Source organism: Mustela lutreola, chromosome 7 (assembly GCF_030435805.1).
Source record: "Mustela lutreola isolate mMusLut2 chromosome 7, mMusLut2.pri, whole genome shotgun sequence".
Classification (NCBI taxonomy): domain Eukaryota; kingdom Metazoa; phylum Chordata; class Mammalia; order Carnivora; family Mustelidae; genus Mustela; species Mustela lutreola.
The window spans coordinates 30,025,978-30,049,711 of NC_081296.1; the positions used below are offsets into that span (position 1 = coordinate 30,025,978).

A 23,734-nucleotide genomic window follows, 5' to 3' on the forward strand; every position below is an offset into this window, starting at 1 on the left:
CTCCGCGCGTTGGGCCCGGAGCCCAGGCGCCTCTGCGCGTGCCCACGGGGGTGTTCTGGCACTCAAGCTGGCCCACCGTCCCAATCCCCTTCCCAGGACAGCTCCCCGGGAGCCAGGGCTTCGCCATCCTCGTCTCCTCGTGTCCTTCGGCGGGCCTGGCCGGCTAGGTCCTCGGTGTGTCGACATGCAGCAGAGGTGAGCGGAAGCCTTGGGCTCGGAGGGAGGCCCGAGACGCCTTGGGAAGCGGGTAGCCCAGCAGTGACTCTGCAGCAGGCCGTGGGCTTGGGGTGGCGGTCCTCGTGGTACAGACGTCGTGGGCCACCCCGGGAGCGGGTGCCCTTGAGCCATCCCAGGGGCAGGGAACGCGAGCGTGGTGCCGGGTGGCTGGCAAGACCCGGAAAGCGCAGAGTGGCCGCCATAGGATCAGGGGACCCTGAGGCCCCCTGATCCATCTGGGCGTGTCTCGTGGGCCTACGAACGTAGTGGACGTGAGACTTGTGGTCTCAGAAGCTTCTGTGATCTTCTGCCACGGGGTGTTGCTCGAGGCCCGGGACTTGGCTTGTTTCCGCGGGCTGACGAGGCCTGAGCTCCTGCCCCACAGCGCAGACGCCCAAGGCGTTGGAGACCCCACCAGGCTGCTTGCGAAGAGCGCAAGAGGATACCTTGTGCTCGCGACACAGCCGGGTTCCACAGGGCTACGGGGCGGAATCTGCGAGTGCCAGGCCCTTGCAGCCATTGGGTCGGAGCCTCTCTCCGGAGGCTCTCAAGCACCGGGGACCGGGTCCTGACGAAGCGGCGCTGCACGGCGAGAGTCGGGTACCTCGCCCAGGGCAGCCGGTGGGTGGTGTGCCTGGCCGTAGTGGTGGACAGCGACCTGGAATTCCGAGCTCGGCCCTGGGGCAGCCGTGGGCCCGAGCCACCTTGGGCTTCCAGGGTAGGGGCTCCGATCCTTGGCTCCCAGGTGGGACCATGGGTGGGTGGGCGGCGTCCTGGCCACAAGTCCCTGACCGCCCCCCTCGGCTCCCGTGCAAGGGAGACAGCGGAGACACGTCAAAACCCTGTGCTCCGTGCCATGTTCACGGACCGTTCTGCCAACGGTGGTGCTGACACAGGGGCCTAGATAACCCTTGTTTGGGGAATCCCTGGTAAGGGCAGCTGGGGCCCTGGGCCCTGCTCCGTCGTCTCGCACATCAGCCATGCGTGGGTCGGCCGTATGCCCGGCCCCCACCGGCCAGGACGTTGGGAAAGGTAGCCCTCGGCCGTCCCGCCGGTGCCCCGGACCAGGGCTTTTGGACAGCTGGTCTCTCCGTCTCTCCTCAGAACCGCATCCACAAGCGGGGAGATCGCCCGCACCAGCTCGTCTTGCCCGGCCCGGCCCTGCCCACAGGTCCAATGTCTCAGGACCCCGGCCCATGGCGCAGTCCTCGACGCAGCCCCGGTAAGCAGGTTCTGGGGGCGACGCGACCGCACGCATCGCCGCCAACCTGCTTGGGTCAATGATGACAACTCAAATGGTCTCGAAGTGCGGTGATGACCTAAAAATCATGCTCAATAGGATTACGCTGAGGCCCAATGCAGGCGTCTGTGCCGGGATCAGTATCCCCCGGAGCCTCGGGGCCCTGGAGGGGCGCTGCCGTTGGGAGCTTGAGGCCAAGGATCCCCCGGGGATCCCTGCTCCTGCCCTGGAAAGCCCGTGCACGTCAGGGGCCCCTCGAGGTGTGGAGGCAGCCCACCCGGCCTAGAGACTGAATCCCCTCCCCTCCCCTGGACAGCTCCCTGGGAGCCATGCCTTAGGAACCCTTGTCTCCTTGTGTCTTGCAGCGGGCCTTGGGCGCCAGGTGGTAGGCGCGGCGTTGGCCACGACAGGTGAGTGGGAGACTCTGGGCCTGGCGGGAGATGGCAGGCGCCATGGGCGTCGTCCGCGAAGCCAGAGTCACGGCACGGGGCTCTGGCTCCACCACTGAGCTACGGGTGGAGGCCCCCGTTGTCCACACAGCGTTGGCTGGCGCGTGATCAGGCTCCCTTGAGCCATCCCAGGTGCAGGGAACGCGAACGTTGGGCCGCGGGAACTGGCCGGGACTGGATCCCGGGGGGATGCCGCCATAGATCCGCGTGGCCCTGAGGCCTCCTTGGACCTCCCTTTGTGTCCTGTGCGCCCGTGAGGAGACGGGTTCGGGAGACCCTTGGCGTCAGGGACTTCTGTCCCCCTCAGCGAGTGGCGGTTGCTCGAGCCAACCCCAGCGCATGTTTCTTGGGGCTGGAGCGGGCAGAGCTCCTGCCCTAGGCACCAGACTCCCAAGGACTTTGGGAGCCTGGGAGGCTGCTGAAGTACAGCCCTCGATGTTTGCTTGGGCTGCCGATGGAGCATGGTTTGGCTGGACGTGGGCAAGAATGGGCGAGCCCCAGGCCACAGCGGGCATTGGGCGAGAGCCTGTCGGGCCAGCCCCCAGAGGAGGGGCCGCCACGCGGGGAGACTCCGGACCCTGTTGCAGGGCGGGCATTGGTCCCCTGCCTCCCGCTGGCGGGAGACCGTGACCCGCGACTCCCTCTCCAGACGTGGACCGTCGGGGCATGTGGGCCAACGTTGGCTGCTCGTGCCAGCGCCCGGATGCACGGACGGCAGCCGGGCCAATCTGGGGTTGGCGTCTGCCTGGCCATAAGTTCTGGGGCCGCCCCCGGTGGCTCGGGGCCCGGGAGGCATCGGGGGGGGGGGTAACTCGATAACCTAGTGTTCCCGCCCACGTTGTGGGGCCTTTCTTAGCAAGGGGTGGTTCCCACAGGGGCCCTGATCTCCACAGTTTCTGGAGGCCCAGGGATGTACAGCGGCTCCCCAGGGCCCTTTTCCTTGCTTGCGGCGGCTCCGAGCCTTGGGTCGTTCGTTCCTCCACCCGCCTGGCCAGCAGCGGCCAGGGCTTCGGGCGTGACCGATCGTGGCCGCATGGGGCACGAGCCACAGAGCAGGCCGTTCTGACAGCTGGCCTCTCCCTCTGTCCTTAGAACCCCGTCCCCCAGGGAGGATCTCGCCTGGACGACCAAGTCTGGCTTCTCCCAGCCCCGCCCAAAGGGCCCGAGTCTCGGATCGCCGGGGCATGGCGCCGTCCCGACCGCTCCCTCGGTAAGGAGGGGTTCCGGGTGGGCAGGGACCTCACGAGTCGCCCCCGGCTTGCTTGGGTCAATGATGAGAACTCATATGGTCTCGAAGAGCGATGATGACCTAAAAATCATGCTCAATAGGATTACGCTGAGGCCCAGTGCAGGGGACCGTGCGGGGATCAGCAGCCCCCAGACCCTCAGGGCATTTAGGGCGCGCTGCTGCAGTTGGGCGCTAGAGGAGAACGAACGCTCGAGCGTCTCCGCGCGTTGGGCCCGGAGCCCAGGCGCCTCTGCGCGTGCCCACGGGGGTGTTCTGGCACTCAAGCTGGCCCACCGCCCCAATCCCCTTCCCAGGACAGTTCCCCGGGAGCCAGGGCTTCGCCATCCTCGTCTCCTCGTGTCCTTCGGCGGGCCTGGCCGGCTAGGTCCTCGGTGTGTCGACATACAGCAGAGGGGAGCGGAAGCCTTGGGCTCGGAGGGAGGCCCGAGACGCCTTGGGAAGCGGGTAGCCCAGCAGTGACTCTGCAGCAGGCCGTGGGCGTGGGGTGGCGGTCCTCGTGGTCCAGACGTCGTGGGCCACCCCGGGAGCGGGTGCCCTTGAGCCATCCCAGGGGCAGGGAACGCGAGCGTGGGGCCGGGTGGCTGGCAATACCCGGAAAGCGCAGAGTGGCTGCCATAGGATCAGGGGACCCTGAGGTCCCCTGATCCATCTGGGTGTGTCTCGTGGGCCTATGAACGTAGTGGACGTGAGACTAGTGGTCTCAGAAGCTTCTGTGCTCTTCTGCCACGGGGTGTTGCTCGAGGCCCGGGACTTGGCTTGTTTCCGCGGGCTGACGAGGCCTGAGCTCCCGCCCCACAGCGCAGACGCCCAAGGCGTTGGAGACCCCACCAGGCTGCTTGCAAAGTGCGCAAGAGGATTCCTTCTTCTCGCGAGACAGCCGGGTTCCACGGGGCTACGGGGCGGAATCTGCGAGGGCCAGGCCCTTGCAGCCATTGGGTCGGAGCCTCTCTCCAGAGGCTCTCAAGCACCGGGGACCGGGTCCAGACGAAGCGGCGCTGCACGGCGAGAGTCGGGTACCTCGCCCAGGGCAGCCGGTGGGTGGTGTGCCTGGCCGTAGTGGTGGACAGCGACCTGGCATTCCGAGCTCGGCCCTGGGGCAGCCGTGGGCCAGAGCCACCTTGGGCTTCCAGGGTAGGGGCTCCGATCCTTGGCTCCCAGGTGGGACCATGGGTGGGTGGGCGGCGTCCTGGCCACAAGTCCCTCACCGCCCCCCTCGGCTCCCGTGCAAGGGAGACAGCGGGGACACGTCAAAACCCTGTGCTCCGTGCCATGTTCACGGACCGTTCTGCCGACGGTGGTGCTGACACAGGGGCCTAGATCTCCCTTGTTTGGGGATGCCCTGGTAAGGGCAGCTGGGGCCCTGGCCCTGCTGCGTCGTCTCGCACATCAGCCATGCATGGGTCGGCCGTATGCCCGGACCACACCGGCCAGGACGTTGGGAAAGGTAGCCCTCGGCCGTCCGGCCGGTGCCCCGGACCTGGGCTTTTGGACAGCTGGTCTCTACGTCTCTCCTCAGAACCGCATCCACAAGCGGGGAGAACGCCCGCACCAGCTCGTCTTGCCTGGCCCGGCCCTGCCCACAGGTCCAATGTCTCAGGACCCCGGCCCATGGCGCAGTCCGCCACGCAGCCGCGGTAAGCAGGTTCTGGGGGCGACGCGACCGCACGCATCGCCGCCAACCTGCTTGGGTCCATGATGACAACTCAAATGGTCTCGAAGAGCGGTGATGACCTAAAAATCATGCTCAATAGGATTACGCTGAGGCTTAATGCAGGCGTCTGTGCCGGGATCTGCATCCCCAGGAGCCTCGGGGCCCTGGAGGGGCGCTGCCGTTGGGAGCTTGAGGCCAAGGATCCCCCGGGGATCCCTGCTCCTGCCCTGGAAAGCCCGTGCACGTCAGGGGCCCCTCGAGGTGTGGAGGCAGCCCACCCGGCCTAGAGACTGAATCCCCTCCCCTCCCCTGGACAGCTCCCTGGGAGCCATGCCTTAGGAACCCTTGTCTCCTTGTGTCTTGCAGCAGGCCTTGGGCGCCAGGTGGTAGGCGCGGCGTTGGCCACGACAGGTGAGTGGGAGACTCTGGGCCTGGCGGGAGTTGGCAGGCGCCATGTGCGTCGTCCGCGAAGCCAGAGTCACGGCACGGGGCTCTGGCTCCACCACTGAGCTACGGGTGGAGGCCCCCGTTGTCCACACAGCGTTGGCTGGCGCGTGATCAGGCTCCCTTGAGCCATCCCAGGTGCAGGGAACGCGAACGTTGGGCCGCGGGAACTGGCCGGGACTGGATCCCGGTTGGATGCCGCCATAGATCCGCGTGGCCCTGAGGCCTCCTTGGACATCCCTTTGTGTCCTGTGCGCCCGTGAGGAGACGGGTTCGGGAGACCCTTGGCGTCAGGGACTTCTGTCCCCCTCAGCGAGTGGCGGTTGCTCGAGCCAACCCCAGCGCATGTTTCTTGGGGCTGGAGCGGGCAGAGCTCCTGCCCTAGGCACCAGACTCCCAAGGACTTTGGGAGCCTGGGAGGCTGCTGAAGTAGAGCCCTCGATGTTTTCTTGGGCTGCCGATGGAGCATGGTTTGGCTCGACGTGGGCAAGAATGTGCGAGCCCCAGGCCACAGCGGGCATTGGGCGAGAGCTTGTCGGGCCAGGCCCCCAGAGGAGGGGCCGCCACGCGGGGAGACTCCGGACCCTGTTGCAGGGCGGGCATTGGTCCCCTGCCTCCCGCTGGCGGGAGACCGTGACTCGAACTCCCTCTCCAGACTCGGACCGTCGGGGCATGGGGGCCAACGTTGGCTGCGAGTGCCAGCGCCCGGAAGCACGGACGGCAGCCGGGCCAATCTGGGGTTGGCGTCTGCCTGGCCATAAGTTCTGGGGCCGCCCCCGTTTGCTCGGGGCCCGGGAGGCATCGGGACGGGGGCACTCGATAACCTAGTGTTCCCGCCCACGTTGTGGGGCCTTTCTTAGCAAGGGGTGGTTCCCACAGGGGCCCTGATCTCCACAGTTTCTGGAGGCCCAGGGACGTACAGCGGCTCCCCAGGGCCCTTTTCCTTGCTTGCGGCGGCTCCGAGCCTTGGGTCGTTCGTTCCTCCACCCGCCTGGCCAGCAGCGGCCAGGGCTTCGGGCGTGACCGATCGTGGCCGCATGGGGCACGAGCCACAGAGCAGGCCGTTCTGACAGCTGGCCTCTCCCTCTGTCCTTAGAACCCCGTCCCCCAGGGAGGATCTCGCCTTGACGACCAAGTCTGGCTTCTCCCAGCCCCGCCCAAAGGGCCCGTGTCTCGGATCGCCGGGGCATGGCGCCGTCCCGACCGCTCCCTCGGTAAGGAGGGGTTCCGGGTGGGCAGGGACCTCACGCGTCGCCCCCGGCTTGCTTGGGTCAATGATGAGAACTCATATGTTCTCGAAGAGCGATGATGACTTAAAATCATGCTCAATAGGATTACGCTGAAGCCCAGTGCAGGGGACCGTGCGGGGATCAGCAGCCCCCAGACCCTCGGGGCATTTGAGGGCGCGCTGCTGCAGCTGGGCGCTAGAGGAGAACGAACGCTCGAGCGTCTGTGCGCGTTGGGCCCGGAGCCCAGGCGCCTCTGCGCGGGCCCACGGGGGTGTTCAGGCACTCAAGCTGGCCCACCGCCCCAATCCCCTTCCCAGGACAGCTCCCCGGGAGCCAGGGCTTCGCCATCCTCGTCTCCTCGTGTCCTTCGGCGGGCCTGGCCGGCTAGGTCCTCGGTGTGTCGACATGCAGCAGAGGTCAGCGGAAGCCTTGGGCTCGGAGGGAGGCCCGAGACGCCTTGGGAAGCGGGTAGCCCAGCAGTGACTCTGCAGCAGGCCGTGGGCTTGGGGTGGCGGTCCTCGTGGTCCAGACGTCGTGGGCCACCCCTGGAGCGGGGGCCCTTGAGCCATCCCAGGGGCAGGGAACGCGAGCGTGGGGCCGGGTGGCTGGCAAGACCCGGAAAGCGCAGAGTGGCCGCCATAGGATCAGGGGACCCTGAGGCCCCCTGATCCATCTGGGCGTGTCTCGTGGGCCTACGAACGTAGTGGACGTGAGACTTGTGGTCTCAGAAGCTTCTGTGATCTTCTGCCACGGGGTGTTGCTCGAGGCCCGGGACTTGGCTTGTTTCCGCGGGCTGACGAGGCCTGAGCTCCCGCCCCACAGCGCAGACGCCCAAGGCGTTGGAGACCCCACCAGGCTGCTTGCCAAGAGCGCAAGAGGATTCCTTGTGCTCGCGAGACAGCCGGGTTCCACGGGGCTACGGGGCGGAATCTGCGAGGGCCAGGCCCTTGCAGCCATTGGGTCGGAGCCTCTCTCCGGAGGCTCTCAAGCACCGGGGACCGGGTCCTGACGAAGCGGCGCTGCACGGCGAGAGTCGGGTACCTCGCCCAGGGCAGCCGGTGGGTGGTGTGCCTGTCCGTAGTGGTGGACAGCGACCTGGCATTCAGAGCTCGGCCCTGGAGCAGCCGTGGGCCCGAGCCACCTTGGGCTTCCAGGGTAGGGGCTCCGATCCTTGGCTCCCAGGTGGGACCATGGGTGGGTGGGCGGCGTCCTGGCCACAAGTCCCTGACCGCCCCCCTCGGCTCCCGTGCAAGGGAGACAGCGGGGACACGTCAAAACCCTGTGCTCCGTGCCATGTTCACGGACCGTTCTGCCGACGGTGGTGCTGACACAGGGGCCTAGATCTCCCTTGTTTGGGGATGCCCTGGTAAGGGCAGCTGGGGCCCTGGGCCCTGCTCCGTCGTCTCGCACATCAGCCATGCGTGGGTCGGCCGTATGCCCGGCCCCCACCGGCCAGGACGTTGGGAAAGGTAGCCCTCGGCCGTCCGGCCGGTGCCCCGGACCAGGGCTTTTGGACAGCTGGTCTCTCCGTCTCTCCTCAGAACCGCATCCACAAGCGGGGAGAACGCCCGCACCAGCTCGTCTTGCCTGGCCCGGCCCTGCCCACAGGTCCAATGTCTCAGGACCCCGGCCCATGGCGCAGTCCGCCACGCAGCCCCGGTAAGCAGGTTCTGGGGGCGACGCGACCGCACGCATCGCCGCCAACCTGCTTGGGTCAATGATGACAACTCAAATGGTCTCGAAGAGCGGTGATGACCTAAAAATCATGCTCAATAGGATTACGCTGAGGCCCAATGCAGGCGTCTGTGCCGGGATCAGCATCCCCCGGAGCCTCGGGGCCCTGGAGGGGCGCTGCCGTTGGGAGCTTGAGGCCAAGGATCCCCCGGGGATCCCTGCTCCTGCCCTGGAAAGCCCGTGCACGTCAGGGGCCCCTCGAGGTGTGGAGGCAGCCCACCCGGCCTAGAGACTGAATCCCCTCCCCTCCCCTGGACAGCTCCCTGGGAGCCATGCCTTAGGAACCCTTGTCTCCTTGTGTCTTGCAGCGGGCCTTGGGCGCCAGGTGGTAGGCGCGGCGTTGGCCACGACAGGTGAGTGGGAGACTCTGGGCCTGGCGGGAGATGGCAGGCGCCATGGGCGTCGTCCGCGAAGCCAGAGTCACGGCACGGGGCTCTGGCTCCACCACTGAGCTACGGGTGGAGGCCCCCGTTGTCCACACAGCGTTGGCTGGCGCGTGATCAGGCTCCCTTGAGCCATCCCAGGTGCAGGGAACGCGAACGTTGGGCCGCGGGAACTGGCCGGGACTGGATCCCGGGGGGATGCCGCCATAGATCCGCGTGGCCCTGAGGCCTCCTTGGACCTCCCTTTGTGTCCTGTGCGCCCGTGAGGAGACGGGTTCGGGAGACCCTTGGCGTCAGGGACTTCTGTCCCCCTCAGCGAGTGGCGGTTGCTCGAGCCAACCCCAGCGCATGTTTCTTGGGGCTGGAGCGGGCAGAGCTCCTGCCCTAGGCACCAGACTCCCAAGGACTTTGGGAGCCTGGGAGGCTGCTGAAGTACAGCCCTCGATGTTTGCTTGGGCTGCCGATGGAGCATGGTTTGGCTGGACGTGGGCAAGAATGGGCGAGCCCCAGGCCACAGCGGGCATTGGGCGAGAGCCTGTCGGGTCAGGCCCTCAGAGGAGGGGCCGCCACGCGGGGAGACTCTGGACCCTGTTGCAGGGCGGGCATTGGTCCCCTGCCTCCCGCTGGCGGGAGACCGTGACCCGCGACTCCCTCTCCAGACGTGGACCGTCGGTGCATGTGGGCCAACGTTGGCTGCTAGTGCCAGCGCCCGGATGCACGGACGGCAGCCGGGCCAATCTGGGGTTGGCGTCTGCCTGGCCATAAGTTCTGGGGCCGCCCCCGTTGGCTCGGGGCCCGGGAGGCATCGGGGGGGGGCACTCGATAACCTAGTGTTCCCGCCCACGTTGTGGGGCCTTTCTTAGCAAGGGGTGGTTCCCACAGGGGCCCTGATCTCCACAGTTTCTGGAGGCCCAGGGATGTACAGCGGCTCCCCAGGGCCCTTTTCCTTGCTTGCGGCGGCTCCGAGCCTTGGGTCGTTCGTTCCTCCACCCGCCTGGCCAGCAGCGGCCAGGGCTTCGGGCGTGAACGATCGTGGCCGCATGGGGCACGAGCCACAGAGCAGGCCGTTCTGACAGCTGGCCTCTCCCTCTGTCCTTAGAACCCCGTCCCCCAGGGAGGATCTCGCCTGGACGACCAAGTCTGGCTTCTCCCAGCCCCGCCCAAAGGGCCCGTGTCTCGGATCGCCGGGGCATGGCGCCGTCCCGACCGCTCCCTCGGTAAGGAGGGGTTCCGGGTGGGCAGGGACCTCACGCGTCGCCCCCGGCTTGCTTGGGTCAATGATGAGAACTCATATGGTCTCGAAGAGCGATGATGACCTAAAAATCATGCTCAATAGGATTACGCTGAGGCCCAGTGCAGGGGACCGTGCGGGGATCAGCATCCCCCAGACCCTCAGGGCATTTGAGGGCGCGCTGCTGCAGTTGGGCGCTAGAGGAGAACGAAAGCTCGAGCGTCTCCGCGCGTTGGGCCCGGAGCCCAGGCGCCTCTGCGCGTGCCCACGGGGGTTTTCTGGCACTCAAGCTGGCCCACCGCCCCAATCCCCTTCCCAGGACAGTTCCCCGGGAGCCAGGGCTTCGCCATCCTCGTCTCCTCGTGTCCTTCGGCGGGCCTGGCCGGCTAGGTCCTCGGTGTGTCGACATGCAGCAGAGGGGAGCGGAAGCCTTGGGCTCGGAGGGAGGCCCGAGACGCCTTGGGAAGCGGGTAGCCCAGCAGTGATTCTGCAGAGGCCGTGGGCGTGGGGTGGCGGTCCTCGTGGTCCAGACGTCGTGGGCCACCCCGGGAGCGGGTGCCCTTGAGCCATCCCAGGGGCAGGGAACGCGAGCGTGGGGCCGGGTGGCTGGCAAGACCCGGAAAGGGCAGAGTGGCCGCCATAGGATCAGGGGACCCTGAGGCCCCCTGATCCATCTGGGCGTGTCTCTTGGGCCTACGAACGTAGTGGACGTGAGACTAGTGGTCTCAGAAGCTTCTGTGCTCTTCTGCCACGGGGTGTTGCTCGAGGCCCGGGACTTGGCTTGTTTCCGCGGGCTGACGAGGCCTGAGATCCCGCCCCACAGCGCAGACGCCCAAGGCGTTGGAGACCCCACCAGGCTGCTTGCGAAGAGCGCAAGAGGATTCCTTGTGCTCGCGAAACAGCCGGGTTCCACGGGGCTTCGGGGCGGAATCTGCGAGGGCCAGGCCCTTGCAGCCATTGGGTCGGAGCCTCTCTCCGGAGGCTCTCAAGCACCGGGGACCGGGTCCTGATGAAGCAGCGCTGCACGGCGAGAGTCGGGTACCTCGCCCAGGGCAGCCGGTGGGTGGTGTGCCTGGCCGTAGTGGTGGACAGCGACCTGGCATTCCGAGCTCGGCCCTGGGGCAGCCGTGGGCCCGAGCCACCTTGGGCTTCCAGGGTAGGGGCTCCGATCCTTGGCTCCCAGGTGGGACCATGGGTGGGTGGGCGGCGTCCTGGCCACAAGTCCCTGACCGCCCCCCTCGGCTCCCGTGCAAGGGAGACAGCGGGGACACGTCAAAACCCTGTGCTCCGTGCCATGTTCACGGACCGTTCTGCCGACGGTGGTGCTGACACAGGGGCCTAGATCTCCCTTGTTTGGGGATGCCCTGGTAAGGGCAGCTGGGGCCCTGGGCCCTGCTCCGTCGTCTCGCACATCAGCCATGCGTGGGTCGGCCGTATGCCCGGCCCCCACCGGCCAGGACGTTGGGAAAGGTAGCCCTCGGCCGTCCGGCCGGTGCCCCGGACCAGGGCTTTTGGACAGCTGGTCTCTCCGTCTCTCCTCAGAACCGCATCCACAAGCGGGGAGAACGCCCGCACCAGCTCGTCTTGCCTGGCCCGGCCCTGCCCACAGGTCCAATGTCTCAGGACCCCGGCCCAGGGCGCAGTCCGCCACGCAGCCCCGGTAAGCAGGTTCTGGGGGCGACGCGACCGCACGCATCGCCACCAACCTGCTTGGGTCAATGATGACAACTCAAATGGTCTCGAAGAGCGGTGATGACCTAAAAATCATGCTCAATAGGATTACGCTGAGGCCCAATGCAGGCGTCTGTGCCGGGATCAGCATCCCCCGGAGCCTCGGGGCCCTGGAGGGGCGCTGCCGTTGGGAGCTTGAGGCCAAGGATCCCCCGGGGATCCCTGCTCCTGCCCTGGAAAGCCCGTGCACGTCAGGGGCCCCTCGAGGTGTGGAGGCAGCCCACCCGGCCTAGAGACTGAATCCCCTACCCTCCCCTGGACAGCTCCCTGGGAGCCATGCCTTAGGAACCCTTGTCTCCTTGTGTCTTGCAGCGGGCCTTGGGCGCCAGGTGGTAGGCGCGGCGTTGGCCACGACAGGTGAGTGGGAGACTCTGGGCCTGGCGGGAGATGGCAGGCGCCATGGGCGTCGTCCGCGAAGCCAGAGTCACGGCACGGGGCTCTGGCTCCACCACTGAGCTTCGGGTGGAGGCCCCCGTTGTCCACACAGCGTTGGCTGGCGCGTGATCAGGCTCCCTTGAGCCAGCCCAGGTGCAGGGAACGCGAACGTTGGGCCGCGGGAACCGGCCGGGACTGGATCCCGGGGGGATGCCGCCATAGATCCGCGTGGCCCTGAGGCCTCCTTGGACATCCCTTTGTGTCCTGTGCGCCCGTGAGGAGACGGGTTCGGGAGACCCTTGGCGTCAGGGACTTCTGTCCCCCTCAGCGAGTGGCGGTTGCTCGAGCCAACCCCAGCGCATGTTTCTTGGGGCTGGAGCGGGCAGAGCTCCTGCCCTAGGCACCAGACTCCCAAGGACTTTGGGAGCCTGGGAGGCTGCTGAAGTACAGCCCTCGATGTTTGCTTGGGCTTCCGATGGAGCATGGTTTGGCTGGACCTGGGCAAGAATGGGCGACCCCAGGCAACAGCGGGCATTGGGCGAGAGCCTGTCGGGTCAGGCCCTCAGAGGAGGGGCCGCCACGCGGGGAGACTCTGGACCCTGTGGCAGGGCGGGCATTGGTCCCCTGCCTCCCGCTGGCGGGAGACCGTGACCCGCGACTCCCTCTCCAGACGTGGACCGTCGGGGCATGTGGGCCAACGTTGGCTGCTAGTGCCAGCGCCCGGATTCACGGACGGCAGCCGGGCCAATCTGTGGTTGGCGTCTGCCTGGCCATAAGTTCTGGGGCTGCCCCCGTTGGCTCGAGGCCCGGGAGGCATCGGGGGTGGGGCACTCGATAACCTAGTGTTCCCGCCCACGTTGTGGGGCCTTTCTTAGCAAGGGGTGATTCCCACAGGGGCCCTGATCTCCACAGTTTCTGGAGGCCCAGGGATGTACAGCGGCTCCCCAGGGCCCTTTTCCTTGCTTGCGGCGGCTCCGAGCCTTGGGTCGTTCGTTCCTCCACCCGCCTGGCCAGCAGCGGCCAGGGCTTCGGGCGTGACCGATCGTGGCCGCATGGGGCACGAGCCACAGAGCAGGCCGTTCTGACAGCTGGCCTCTCCCTCTGTCCTTAGAACCCCGTCCCCCAGGGAGGATCTCGCCTTGACGACCAAGTCTGGCTTCTCCCAGCCCCGCCCAAAGGGCCCGTGTCTCGGATCGCCGGGGCATGGCGCCGTCCCGACCGCTCCCTCGGTAAGGAGGGGTTCCGGGTGGGCAGGGACCTCACGCGTCGCCCCCGGCTTGCTTGGGTCAATGATGAGAACTCATATGGTCTCGAAGAGCGATGATGACCTAAAAATCATGCTCAATAGGATTACGCTGAGGCCCAGTGCAGGGGACCGTGCGGGGATCAGCAGCCCCCAGACCCTCGGGGCATTTGAGGGCGCGCTGCTGCAGCTGGGCGCTAGAGGAGAACGAACGCTCGAGCGTCTCCGCGCGTTGGGCCCGGAGCCCAGGCGCCTCTGCGCGTGCCCACGGGGGTGTTCTGGCACTCAAGCTGGCCCAACGCCCCAATCCCCTTCCCAGGACAGCTCCCCGGGAGCCAGGGCTTCGCCATCCTCGTCTCCTCGTGTCCTTCGGCGGGCCTGGCCGGCTAGGTCCTCGGTGTGTCGACATGCAGCAGAGGTGAGCGGAAGCCTTGGGCTCGGAGGGAGGCCCGAGACGCCTTGGGAAGCGGGTAGCCCAGCAGTGACTCTGCAGCAGGCCGTGGGCTTGGGGTGGCGGTCCTCGTGGTCCAGACGTCGTGGGCCACCCCGGGAGCGGGTGCCCTTGAGCCATCCCAGGGGCAGGGAACGCGAGCGTGGGGCCGGGTGGCTGGCAAGACCCGGAAAGCGCAGAGTGGCCGCCATAGGATCAGGGGACCCTGAGTCCCCCTGATCCATCTGGGCGTGTCTAGTGGGCCTACGAACGTAGTGGACGTGAGACTTGTGGTCTCAGAAGCTTCTGTGATCTTCTGCCACGGGGTGTTGCTCGAGGCCCGGGACTTGGCTTGTTTCCGCGGGCTGACGAGGCCTGAGCTCCCACCCCACAGCGCAGACGCCCAAGGCGTTTGAGACCCCACCAGGCTGCTTGCGAAGAGCGCAAGAGGATTCCTTGTGCTCGCGAGACAGCCGGGTTCCACGGGGCTACGGGGCGGAATCTGCGAGTGCCAGGCCCTTGCAGCCATTGGGTCGGAGCCACTCTTCGGAGGCTCTCAAGCACCGGGGACCGGGTCCTGACGAAGCGGCGATGCACGGCGAGAGTCGGGTACCTCGCCCAGGGCAGCCGGTGGGTGGTGTGCCTGGCCGTAGTGGTGGACAGCGACCTGGCATTCAGAGCTCGGCCCTGGGGCAGCCGTGGGCCCGAGCCACCTTGGGCTTCCAGGGTAGGGGCTCCGATCCTTGGCTCCCAGGTGGGACCATGGGTGGGTGGGCGGCGTCCTGGCCAACAGTCCCTGACCGCCCCCCTCGGCTCCCGTGCAAGGGAGACAGCGGGGACACGTCAAAACCCTGTGCTCCGTGCCATGTTCACGGACCGTTCTGCCGACGGTGGTGCTGACCCAGGGGCCTAGATCTCCCTTGTTTGGGGATGCCCTGGTAAGGGCAGCTGGGGCCCTGGCCCTGCTCCGTCGTCTCGCACATCAGCCATGCGTGGGTCGGCCGTATGCCCGGCCCCCACCGGCCAGGACGTTGGGAAAGGTAGCCCTCGGCCGTCCGGCCGGTGCCCCGGACCAGGGCTTTTGGACAGCTGGTCTCTCCGTCTCTCCTCAGAACCGCATCCACAAGCGGGGAGAACGCCCGCACCAGCTCGTCTTGCCTGGCCCGGCCCTGCCCACAGGTCCAATGTCTCAGGACCCAGGCTCATGGCGCAGTCCGCCACGCAGCCCCGGTAAGCAGGTTCTGGGGGCGACGCGAGCGCACGCATCGCCGCCAACCTGCTTGGGTCAATGATGACAACTCAAATGGTCTCGAAGAGCGGTGATGACCTAAAAATCATGCTCAATAGGATTACGCTGAGGCCCAATGCAGGCGTCTGTGCCGGGATCAGCATCCCCCGGAGCCTCGGGGCCCTGGAGGGGCGCTGCCGTTGGGAGCTTGAGGCCAAGGATCCCCCGGGGATCCCTGCTCCTGCCCTGGAAAGCCGGTGCACGTCAGGGGCCCCTCGAGGTGTGGAGGCAGCCCACCCGGCCTAGAGACTAAATCCCCTACCCTCCCCTGGACAGCTCCCTGGGAGCCATGCTTTAGGAACCCTTGTCTCCTTGTGTCTTGCAGCGGGCCTTGGGCGCCAGGTGGTAGGCGCGGCGTTGGCCACGACAGGTGAGTGGGAGACTCTGGGCCTGGCGGGAGATGGCAGGCGCCATGGGCGTCGTCCGCGAAGCCAGAGTCACGGCACGGGGCTCTGGCTCCACCACTGAGCTACGGGTGGAGGCCCCCGTTGTCCACACAGCGTTGGCTGGCGCATGATCAGGCTCCCTTGAGCCATCCCAGGTGCAGGGAACGCGAACGTTGGGCCGCGGGAACTGGCCGGGACTGGATCCCGGGGGGATGCCGCCATAGATCCGCGTGGCCCTGAGGCCTCCTTGGACCTCCCTTTGTGTCCTGTGCGCCCGTGAGGAGACGGGTTCGGGAGACCCTTGGCGTCAGGGACTTCTGTCCCCCTCAGCGAGTGGCGGTTGCTCGAGCCAACCCCAGCGCATGTTTCTTGGGGCTGGAGCGGGCAGAGCTCCTGCCCTAGGCACCAGACTCCCAAGGACTTTGGGAGCCTGGGAGGCTGCTGATGTACAGCCGTCGATGTTAGCTTGGGCTGTCGATGGAGCATCGTTTGGCTGGACGTGGGCAAGAATGGGCGAGCCCCAGGCCACAGCGGGCATTGGGCGAGAGCCTGTCGGGTCAGGCCCCCAGAGGAGGGGCCGCCACGCGGGGAGACCTGGACCCTGTTGCAGGGCGGGCATTGTTCCCCTGCCTCCCGCTGGCGGGAGACCGTGACCCGCGACTACCTCTCCAGACGTGGACCGTCGGGGCATGTGGGCCAACGTTGGCTGCTAGTGCCAGCGCCCGGATGCACGGACGGCAGCCGGGCCAATCTGGGGTTGGCGTCTGCCTGGCCATAAGTTCTGGGGCTGCTCCCGTTGGCTCGAGGCCCGGGACGCATCGGGGGTGGGGCACTCGATAACCTAGTGTTCCCGCCCACGTTGTGGGGCCTTTCTTAGCAAGGGGTGGTTCCCACAGGGGCCCTGATCTCCACAGTTTCTGGAGGCCCAGGGATGTACAACGGCTCCCCAGGGCCCTTTTCCTTGCTTGCGGCGGCTCCGAGCCTTGGGTCGTTCGTTCCTCCACCCGCCTGGCCAGCAGCGGCCAGGGCTTTGGGCGTGACCGATCGTGGCCGCATGGGGCACGAGCCACAGAGCAGGCCGTTCTGACAGCTGGCCTCTCCCTCTGTCCTTAGAACCCCGTCCCCCAGGGAGGATCTCGCCTTGACGACCAAGTCTGTCTTCTCCCAGCCCCGCCCAAAGGGCCCGTGTCTCGGATCGCCGGGGCATGGCGCCGTCCCGACCGCTCCCTCGGTAAGGAGGGGTTCAGGGTGGGCAGGGACCTCACGCGTCGCCCCCGGCTTGCTTGGGTCAATGATGAGAACTCATATGGTCTCGAAGAGCGATGATGACCTAAAAATCATGCTCAATAGGATTACGCTGAGGCCCAGTGCAGGGGACCGTGCGGGGATCAGCAGCCCCCAGACCCTCGGGGCATTTGAGGGCGCGCTGCTGCAGCTGGGCGCTAGAGGAGAACGAACGCTCGAGCGTCTCCGCGCGTTGGGCCCGGAGCCCAGGCGCCTCTGCGCGTGCCCACGGGGGTGTTCTGGCACTCAAGCTGGCCCACCGCCCCAATCCCCTTCCCAGGACAGCTCCCCGGGAGCCAGGGCTTCGCCATCCTCGTCTCCTCGTGTCCTTCGGCGGGCCTGGCCGGATAGGTCCTCGGTGTGTCGACATGCAGCAGAGGTGAGCGGAAGCCTTGGGCTCGGAGGGAGGCCCGAGACGCCTTGGGAAGCGGGTAGCCCATCAGTGACTCTGCAGCAGGCCGTGGGCTTGGGGTGGCGGTCCTCGTGGTCCAGACGTCGTGGGCCACCCCGGGAGCGGGTGCCCTTGAGCCATCCCAGGGGCAGGGAACGCGAGCGTGGGGCCGGGTGGCTGGCAAGACCCGGAAAGCGCAGAGTGGCCGCCATAGGATCAGGGGACCCTGAGTGCCCCTGATCCATCTGGGCGTGTCTAGTGGGCCTACGAACGTACTGGACGTGAGACTTGTGGTCTCAGAAGCTTCTGTGATCTTCTGCCACGGGGTGTTGCTCGAGGCCCGGGACTTGGCTTGTTTCCGCGGGCTGACGAGGCCTGAGCTCCCACCCCACAGCGCAGACGCCCAAGGCGTTTAAGACCCCACCAGGCTGCTTGCGAAGAGCGCAAGAGGATTCCTTGTGCTCGCGAGACAGCCGGGTTCCACGGGGCTACGGGGCGGAATCTGCGAGGGCCAGGCCCTTGCAGCCATTGGGTCGGAGCCACTCTCCAGAGGCTCTCAAGCACCGGGGACCGGGTCCTGACGAAGCGGCGATGCACGGCGAGAGTCGGGTACCTCGCCCAGGGCAGCCGGTGGGTGGTGTGCCTGGCCGTAGTGGTGGACAGCGACCTGGCATTCAGAGCTCGGACCTGGGGCAGCCGTGGGCCCGAGCCACCTTGGGCTTCCAGGGTAGGGGCTCCGATCCTTGGCTCCCAGGTGGGACCATGGGTGGGTGGGCGGCGTCCTGGCCAACAGTCCCTGACCGCCCCCCTCGGCTCCCGTGCAAGGGAGACAGCGGGGACACGTCAAAACCCTGTGCTCCGTGCCATGTTCACGGACCGTTCTGCCGACGGTGGTGCTGACCCAGGGGCCTAGATCTCCCTTGTTTGGGGATGCCCTGGTAAGGGCAGCTGGGGCCCTGGCCCTGCTCCGTCGTCTCGCACATCAGCCATGCGTGGGTCGGCCGTATGCCCGGCCCCCACCGGCCAGGACGTTGGGAAAGGTAGCCCTCGGCCGTCCGGCCGGTGCCCCGGACCAGGGCTTTTGGACAGCTGGTCTCTCCGACTTCCTCAGAACCGCATCCACAAGCGGGGAGATCGCCCGCACCAGCTCGTCCTGCCTGGCCCGGCCCTGCCCACAGGTCCAATGTCTCAGGACCCCGGCCCATGGCGCAGTCCGCCACGCAGCCCCGGTAAGCAGGTTCTGGGGGCGACGCGACCGCACGCATCGCCGCCAACCTGCTTGGGTCAATGATGACAACTCAAATGGTCTCGAAGAGCGGTGATGGCCTAAAAATCATGCTCAATAGGATTACGCTGAGGCCCAATGCAGGCGTCCCTGCCGGGATCAGCATCCCCCGGAGCCTCGGGGCCCTGGAGGGGCGCGGCCGTTGGGAGCTTGAGGCCAAGGATCCCCCGGGGATCCCTGCTCCTGCCCTGGAAAGCCCGTGCACGTCAGGGGCCCCTCGAGGTGTGGAGGCAGCCCACCCGGCCTAGAGACTGAATCCCCTCCCCTCCCCTGGACAGCTCCCTGGGAGCCATGCCTTAGGAAGCCTTGTCTCCTTGTGTTTTGCAGCGGGCCTTGGGCGCCAGGTGGTAGGCGCGGCGTTGGCCACGACAGGTGAGTGGGAGACGCTGGGCCTGGCGGGAGATGGCAGGCGCCATGTGCGTCGTCCGCGAAGCCAGAGTCACGGAACGGGGCTCTGGCTCCACCACTGAGCTTCGGGTGGAGGCCCCCGTTGTCCACACAGCGTTGGCTGGCGCGTGATCAGGCTCCCTTGAGCCATCCCAGGTGCAGGGAACGCGAACGTTGGGCTGCGGGAACTGGCCGGGACAGGATCCCGGGGGGATGCCGCCATAGATCCGAGTGGCCCTGAGGCCTCCTTGGACCTCCCTTTGTGTCCTGTGCGCCCGTGAGGAGACGGGTTCGGGAGACCCTTGGCGTCAAGGACTTCTGTCCCCCTCAGCGAGTGGCGGTTGCTCGAGCCAACCCCAGCGCATGTTTCTTGGGGCTGGAGCGGGCAGAGCTCCTGCCCTAGGCACCAGACTCCCAAGGACTTTGGGAGCCTGGGAGGCTGCTGAAGTACAGCCCTCGATGTTTCCTTGGGCTGCCGATGGAGCATGGTTTGGCTGGACGTGGGCAAGAATGGGCGAGCCCCAGGCCACAGCGGGCATTGGGCGAGAGCCTGTCGGGCCAGGCCCCCAGAGGAGGGGCCGCCACGCGGGGACACTCTGGACCCTGTTGCAGGGCGGGCATTGGTCCCCTGCCTCCCGCTGGCGGGAGACAGTGACCCGCGACTCCCTCTCCAGACGTGGACCGTCGGGGCATGGGGGCCAACGTTGGCTGCGAGTGCCAGCGCCCGGAAGCACGGACGGCAGCCGGGCCAATCTGGGGTTGGCGTCTGCCTGGCCATAAGTTCTGGGGCCGCCCCCGTTGGCTCGGGGCGCGGGAGGCATCGGGGGGGGGTAACTCGATAACCTAGTGTTCCCTCCCACGTTGTGGGGCCTTTCTTAGCAAGGGGTGGTTCCCACAGGGGCCCTGATCTCCACAGTTTCTGGAGGCCCAGGGATGTACAGCGGCTCCCCAGGGCCCTTTTCCTTGCTTGCGGCGGCTCCGAGCCTTGGGTCGTTCGTTCCTCCACCCGCCTGGCCAGCAGCGGCCAGGGCTTCGGGCGTGACCGATCGTGGCCGCATGGGGCACGAGCCACAGAGCAGGCCGTTCTGACAGCTGGCCTCTCCCTCTGTCCTTAGAACCCCGTCCCCCAGGGAGGATCTCGCCTTGACGACCAAGTCTGGCTTCTCCCAGCCCCGCCCAAAGGGCCCGTGTCTCGGATCGCCGGGGCATGGCGCCGTCCCGACCGCTCCCTCGGTAAGGAGGGGTTCCGGGTGGGCAGGGACCTCACGCGTCGCCCCCGGCTTGCTTGGGTCAATGATGAGAACTCATATGGTCTCGAAGAGCGATGATGACCTAAAAATCATGCTCAATAGGATTACGCTGAGGCCCAGTGCAGGGGACCGTGCGGGGATCAGCAGCCCCCGACCCTCGGGTCATTTGAGGGCGCGCTGCTGCAGCTGGGCGCTAGAGGAGAACGAACGCTCGAGCGTCTCCGCGCGTTGGGCCCGGAGCCCAGGCGCCTCTGCGCGTGCCCACGGGGGTGTTCTGGCACTCAAGCTGGCCCACCGCCCCAATCTCCTTCCCAGGACAGCTCCCCGGGAACCAGGGCTTCGCCATCCTCGTCTCCTCGTGTCCTTCGGCGGGCCTGGCCGGCTAGGTCCTCGGTGTGTCGACATGCAGCAGAGGTGAGCGGAAGCCTTGGGCTCGGAGGGAGGCCCGAGACGCCTTGGGAAGCGGGTAGCCCAGCAGTGACTCTGCAGCAGGCCGTGGGCTTGGGGTGGCGGTCCTTGTGGTCCAGACGTCGTGGGCAACCCCGGGAGCGAGTGCCCTTGAGCCATCCCAGGGGCAGGGAACGCGAGCGTGGGGCCGGGTGGCTGGCAAGACCCGGAAAGCGCAGAGTGGCCGCCATAGGATCAGGGGACCCTGAGGCCCACTGATCCATCTGGGCGTGTCTCGTGGGCCTACGAACGTAGTGGACGTGAGACTTGTGGTCTCAGAAGCTTCTGTGATCTTCTGCCACGGGGTGTTGCTCGAGGCCCGGGACGTGGCTTGTTTCCGCGGGCTGACGAGGCCTGAGCTCCCGCCCCACAGCGCAGACGCCCAAGGCGTTGGAGACCCCACCAGGCTGCTTGCGAAGAGCGCAAGAGGATTCCTTGTGCTCGCGAGACAGCCGGGTTCCACGGGGCTACGGGGCGGAATCTGCGAGTGCCAGACCCTTGCAGCCATTGGGTCGGAGCCTCTCTCCGGAGGCTCTCAAGCACCGGGGACCGGGTCCTGACGAAGCAGCGCTGCACGGCGAGAGTCGGGTACCTCGCCCAGGGCAGCCGGTGGGTGGTGTGCCTGGCCGTAGTGGTGGACAGCGACCTGGCATTCAGAGCTCGGCCCTGGGGCAGCCGTGGGCCCGAGCCACCTTGGGCTTCCAGGGTAGGGGCTCCGATCCTTGGCTCCCAGGTGGGACCATGGGTGGGTGGGCGGCGTCCTGGCCAACAGTCCCTGACCGCCCCCCTCGGCTCCCGTGCAAGGGAGACAGCGGGGACACGTCAAAACCCTGTGCTCCGTGCCATGTTCACGGACCGTTCTGCCGACGGTGGTGCTGACCCAGGGGCCTAGATCTCCCTTGTTTGGGGATGCCCTGGTAAGGGCAGCTGGGGCCCTGGGCCCTGCTCCGTCGTCTCGCACAACAGCCATGCGTGGTTCGGCCGTATGCCCGGCCCCCACCGGCCAGGACGTTGGGAAAGGTAGCCCTCGCCCGTCCGGCCGGTGCCCCGGACCAGGGCTTTTGGACAGCTGGTCTCTCCGTCTCTCCTCAGAACCGCATCCACAAGCGGGGAGATCTCCCGCACCAGCTCGGCTTGCCTGGCCCGGCCCTGCCCACAGGTCCAATGTCTCAGGACACCGGCTCATGGCGCAGTCCGCCACGCAGCCCCGGTAAGCAGGTTCTGGGGGCGACGCGACCGCACGCATCGCCGCCAACCTGCTTGGGTCAATGATGACAACTCAAATGGTCTCGAAGAGCGGTGATGACCTAAAAATCATGCTCAATAGGATTACGCTGAGGCCCAATGCAGGCGTCTGTGCCGGGATCAGCATCCCCCGGAGCCTCGCGGCCTGGAGGGGCGCTGCCGTTGGGAGCTTGAGGCCAAGGATACCCCGGGGATCCCTGCTCCTGCTCTGGAAAGCCCGTCCACGTCAGGGGCCCCTCGATTTGTGGAGGCAGCCCACCCGGCCTAGAGACTGAATCCCCTCCCCTCCCCTGGACAGCTCCCTGGGAGCCATGCCTTAGGAACCCTTGTCTCCTTGTGTCTTGCAGCGGGCCTTGGGCGCCAGGTGTTAGGCGCGGCGTTGGCCACGACAGGTGAGTGGGAGACTCTGGGCCTGGCGGGAGATGGCAGACGCCATGGGCGTCGTCCGCGAAGCCAGAGTCACGGCACGGGGCTCTGGCTCCACCACTGAGCTACGGGTGGAGGCCCCCGTTGTCCACACAGCGTTGGCTGGCGCGTGATCAGGCTCCCTTGAACCATCCCAGGTGCAGGGAACGCGAACATTGGGCCGCGGGAACTGGCCGGGACTGGATCCCGGGGGGATGCCGCCATAGATCCGCGTGGCCCTGAGGCCTCCTTGGACCTCCCTTTGTGTCCTGTGCGCCCGTGAGGAGACGGGTTCGGGAGACCCTTGGCGTCAGGGACTTCTGTCCTCCTCAGCGAGTGGCGGTTGCTCGAGCCAACCCCAGCGCATGTTTCTTGGGGCTGGAGCGGGCAGAGCTCCTGCCCTAGGCACCAGACTCCCAAGGACTTTGGGAGCCTGGGAGGCTGCTGAAGTACAGCCCTCGATGTTTGCTTGGGCTGCCGATGGAGCATGGTTTGGCTGGACGTGGGCAAGAATGGGCGAGCCCCAGGCCACAGCGGGCATTGGGCGAGAGGCTGTCGGGCCAGGCCCCCAGAGGAGGGGCCGCCACGCGGGGAGACTCTGGACCCTGTTGCAGGGCGGGCATTGGTACCCTGCCTCCCGCTGGCGGGAGACAGTGACCCGCGACTCCTCTCCAGACGTGGACCGTCGGGGCATGGGGGCCAACGTTGGCTGCGAGTGCCAGCGCCCGGATGCACGGACGGCAGCCGGGCCAATCTGGGGTTGGCGTCTGCCTGGCCATAAGTTCTGGGGACGCCCCCGTTGGCTCGGGGCCCGGGAGGCATCGGGGGGTGGGCACTCGATTACCTAGTGTTCCCGCCCACGTTGTGGGGCCTTTCTTAGCAAGGGGTGGTTCCCACAGGGGCCCTGATCTCCACAGTTTCTGGAGCCCCAGGGATGTACAGCGGCTCCCCAGGGCCCTTTTCCTTGCTTGCGGCGGCTCCGAGCCTTGGGTCGTTCGTTCCTCCACCCGCCTGGCCAGCAGCGGCCAGGGCTTCGGGCGTGACCAATCGTGGCCGCATGGGGCACGAGCCACGGAGCAGGCCGTTCTGACAGCTGGCCTCTCCCTCTGTCCTTAGAACCCCGTCCGCCAGGGAGGATCTCGCCTGGACGAACAAGTCTGGCTTCTCCCAGCCCCGCCCAAAGGGCCCGTGTCTCGGATTGCCGGGGCATGGCGCCGTCCCGACCGCTCCCTCGGTAAGGAGGGGTTCCGGGTGGGCAGGGACCTCACGCGTCGCCCCCGGCTTGCTTGGGTCAATGATGAGAACTCATATGGTCTCGAAGAGCGATGATGACCTAAAAATCATGCTCAATAGGATTACGCTGAGGCCCAGTGCAGGGGACCGTGCGGGGATCAGCAGCCCCCAGACCCTCGGGGCATTTGAGGGCGCGCTGCTGCAGTTGGGCGCTAGAGGAGAACGAATGCTCGAGCGTCTCCGCGCGTTGGGCCCGGAGCCCACGCACCTCTGCACGTGCCCACGGGGGTGTTCTGGCACTCAAGCTGGCCCACCGCCCCAATCCACTTCCCAGGACAGCTCCCCGGGAGCCAGGGCTTCGCCATCCTCGTCTCCTCGTGTTTTTCGGCGGGCCTGGCCGGCTAGGTCCTCGGTGTGTCGACATGCAGCAGAGGGGAGCGGAAGCCTTGGGCTCGGAGGGAGGCCCGAGTCGCCTTGGGAAGCGGGTAGCCCAGCAGTGACTCTGCAGCAGGCCGTGGGCGTGGGGTG

The 23,734-nt window shown here is 67.1% G+C and overlaps 14 non-coding genes across 14 annotated transcripts; all 14 read left to right on the forward strand.

The window, feature by feature from the left end:
- Window positions 1-1,490: 1,490 nt before the first annotated feature.
- Window positions 1,491-1,571, forward strand: LOC131837636 (small nucleolar RNA SNORD115). The gene has a single exon (XR_009356231.1). It is a non-coding gene; the product is annotated as a small nucleolar RNA SNORD115 (small nucleolar RNA).
- Window positions 1,572-3,169: 1,598 nt separating this feature from the next.
- Window positions 3,170-3,250, forward strand: LOC131837477 (small nucleolar RNA SNORD115). The gene has a single exon (XR_009356075.1). It is a non-coding gene; the product is annotated as a small nucleolar RNA SNORD115 (small nucleolar RNA).
- Window positions 3,251-4,840: 1,590 nt separating this feature from the next.
- Window positions 4,841-4,921, forward strand: LOC131837660 (small nucleolar RNA SNORD115). The gene has a single exon (XR_009356255.1). It is a non-coding gene; the product is annotated as a small nucleolar RNA SNORD115 (small nucleolar RNA).
- Window positions 4,922-6,517: 1,596 nt separating this feature from the next.
- LOC131837657 (small nucleolar RNA SNORD115) lies at window positions 6,518-6,597 on the forward strand. Its single transcript, XR_009356252.1, has one exon. It is a non-coding gene; the product is annotated as a small nucleolar RNA SNORD115 (small nucleolar RNA).
- Window positions 6,598-8,189: 1,592 nt separating this feature from the next.
- Window positions 8,190-8,270, forward strand: LOC131837556 (small nucleolar RNA SNORD115). The gene has a single exon (XR_009356154.1). It is a non-coding gene; the product is annotated as a small nucleolar RNA SNORD115 (small nucleolar RNA).
- A 1,596-nt stretch (window positions 8,271-9,866) lies between these two features.
- Window positions 9,867-9,947, forward strand: LOC131837478 (small nucleolar RNA SNORD115). The gene has a single exon (XR_009356076.1). It is a non-coding gene; the product is annotated as a small nucleolar RNA SNORD115 (small nucleolar RNA).
- Window positions 9,948-11,538: 1,591 nt separating this feature from the next.
- On the forward strand, window positions 11,539-11,619 carry LOC131837557 (small nucleolar RNA SNORD115). Its single transcript, XR_009356155.1, has one exon. It is a non-coding gene; the product is annotated as a small nucleolar RNA SNORD115 (small nucleolar RNA).
- A 1,596-nt stretch (window positions 11,620-13,215) lies between these two features.
- LOC131837480 (small nucleolar RNA SNORD115) lies at window positions 13,216-13,296 on the forward strand. The gene has a single exon (XR_009356077.1). It is a non-coding gene; the product is annotated as a small nucleolar RNA SNORD115 (small nucleolar RNA).
- A 1,591-nt stretch (window positions 13,297-14,887) lies between these two features.
- On the forward strand, window positions 14,888-14,968 carry LOC131837558 (small nucleolar RNA SNORD115). The gene has a single exon (XR_009356156.1). It is a non-coding gene; the product is annotated as a small nucleolar RNA SNORD115 (small nucleolar RNA).
- Window positions 14,969-16,564: 1,596 nt separating this feature from the next.
- Window positions 16,565-16,645, forward strand: LOC131837481 (small nucleolar RNA SNORD115). The gene has a single exon (XR_009356078.1). It is a non-coding gene; the product is annotated as a small nucleolar RNA SNORD115 (small nucleolar RNA).
- A 1,590-nt stretch (window positions 16,646-18,235) lies between these two features.
- On the forward strand, window positions 18,236-18,316 carry LOC131837647 (small nucleolar RNA SNORD115). The gene has a single exon (XR_009356242.1). It is a non-coding gene; the product is annotated as a small nucleolar RNA SNORD115 (small nucleolar RNA).
- A 1,597-nt stretch (window positions 18,317-19,913) lies between these two features.
- LOC131837482 (small nucleolar RNA SNORD115) lies at window positions 19,914-19,994 on the forward strand. Its single transcript, XR_009356079.1, has one exon. It is a non-coding gene; the product is annotated as a small nucleolar RNA SNORD115 (small nucleolar RNA).
- Window positions 19,995-21,585: 1,591 nt separating this feature from the next.
- Window positions 21,586-21,666, forward strand: LOC131837559 (small nucleolar RNA SNORD115). Its single transcript, XR_009356157.1, has one exon. It is a non-coding gene; the product is annotated as a small nucleolar RNA SNORD115 (small nucleolar RNA).
- Window positions 21,667-23,261: 1,595 nt separating this feature from the next.
- Window positions 23,262-23,342, forward strand: LOC131837483 (small nucleolar RNA SNORD115). The gene has a single exon (XR_009356080.1). It is a non-coding gene; the product is annotated as a small nucleolar RNA SNORD115 (small nucleolar RNA).
- The last annotated feature ends 392 nt before the right edge of the window (window positions 23,343-23,734 follow it).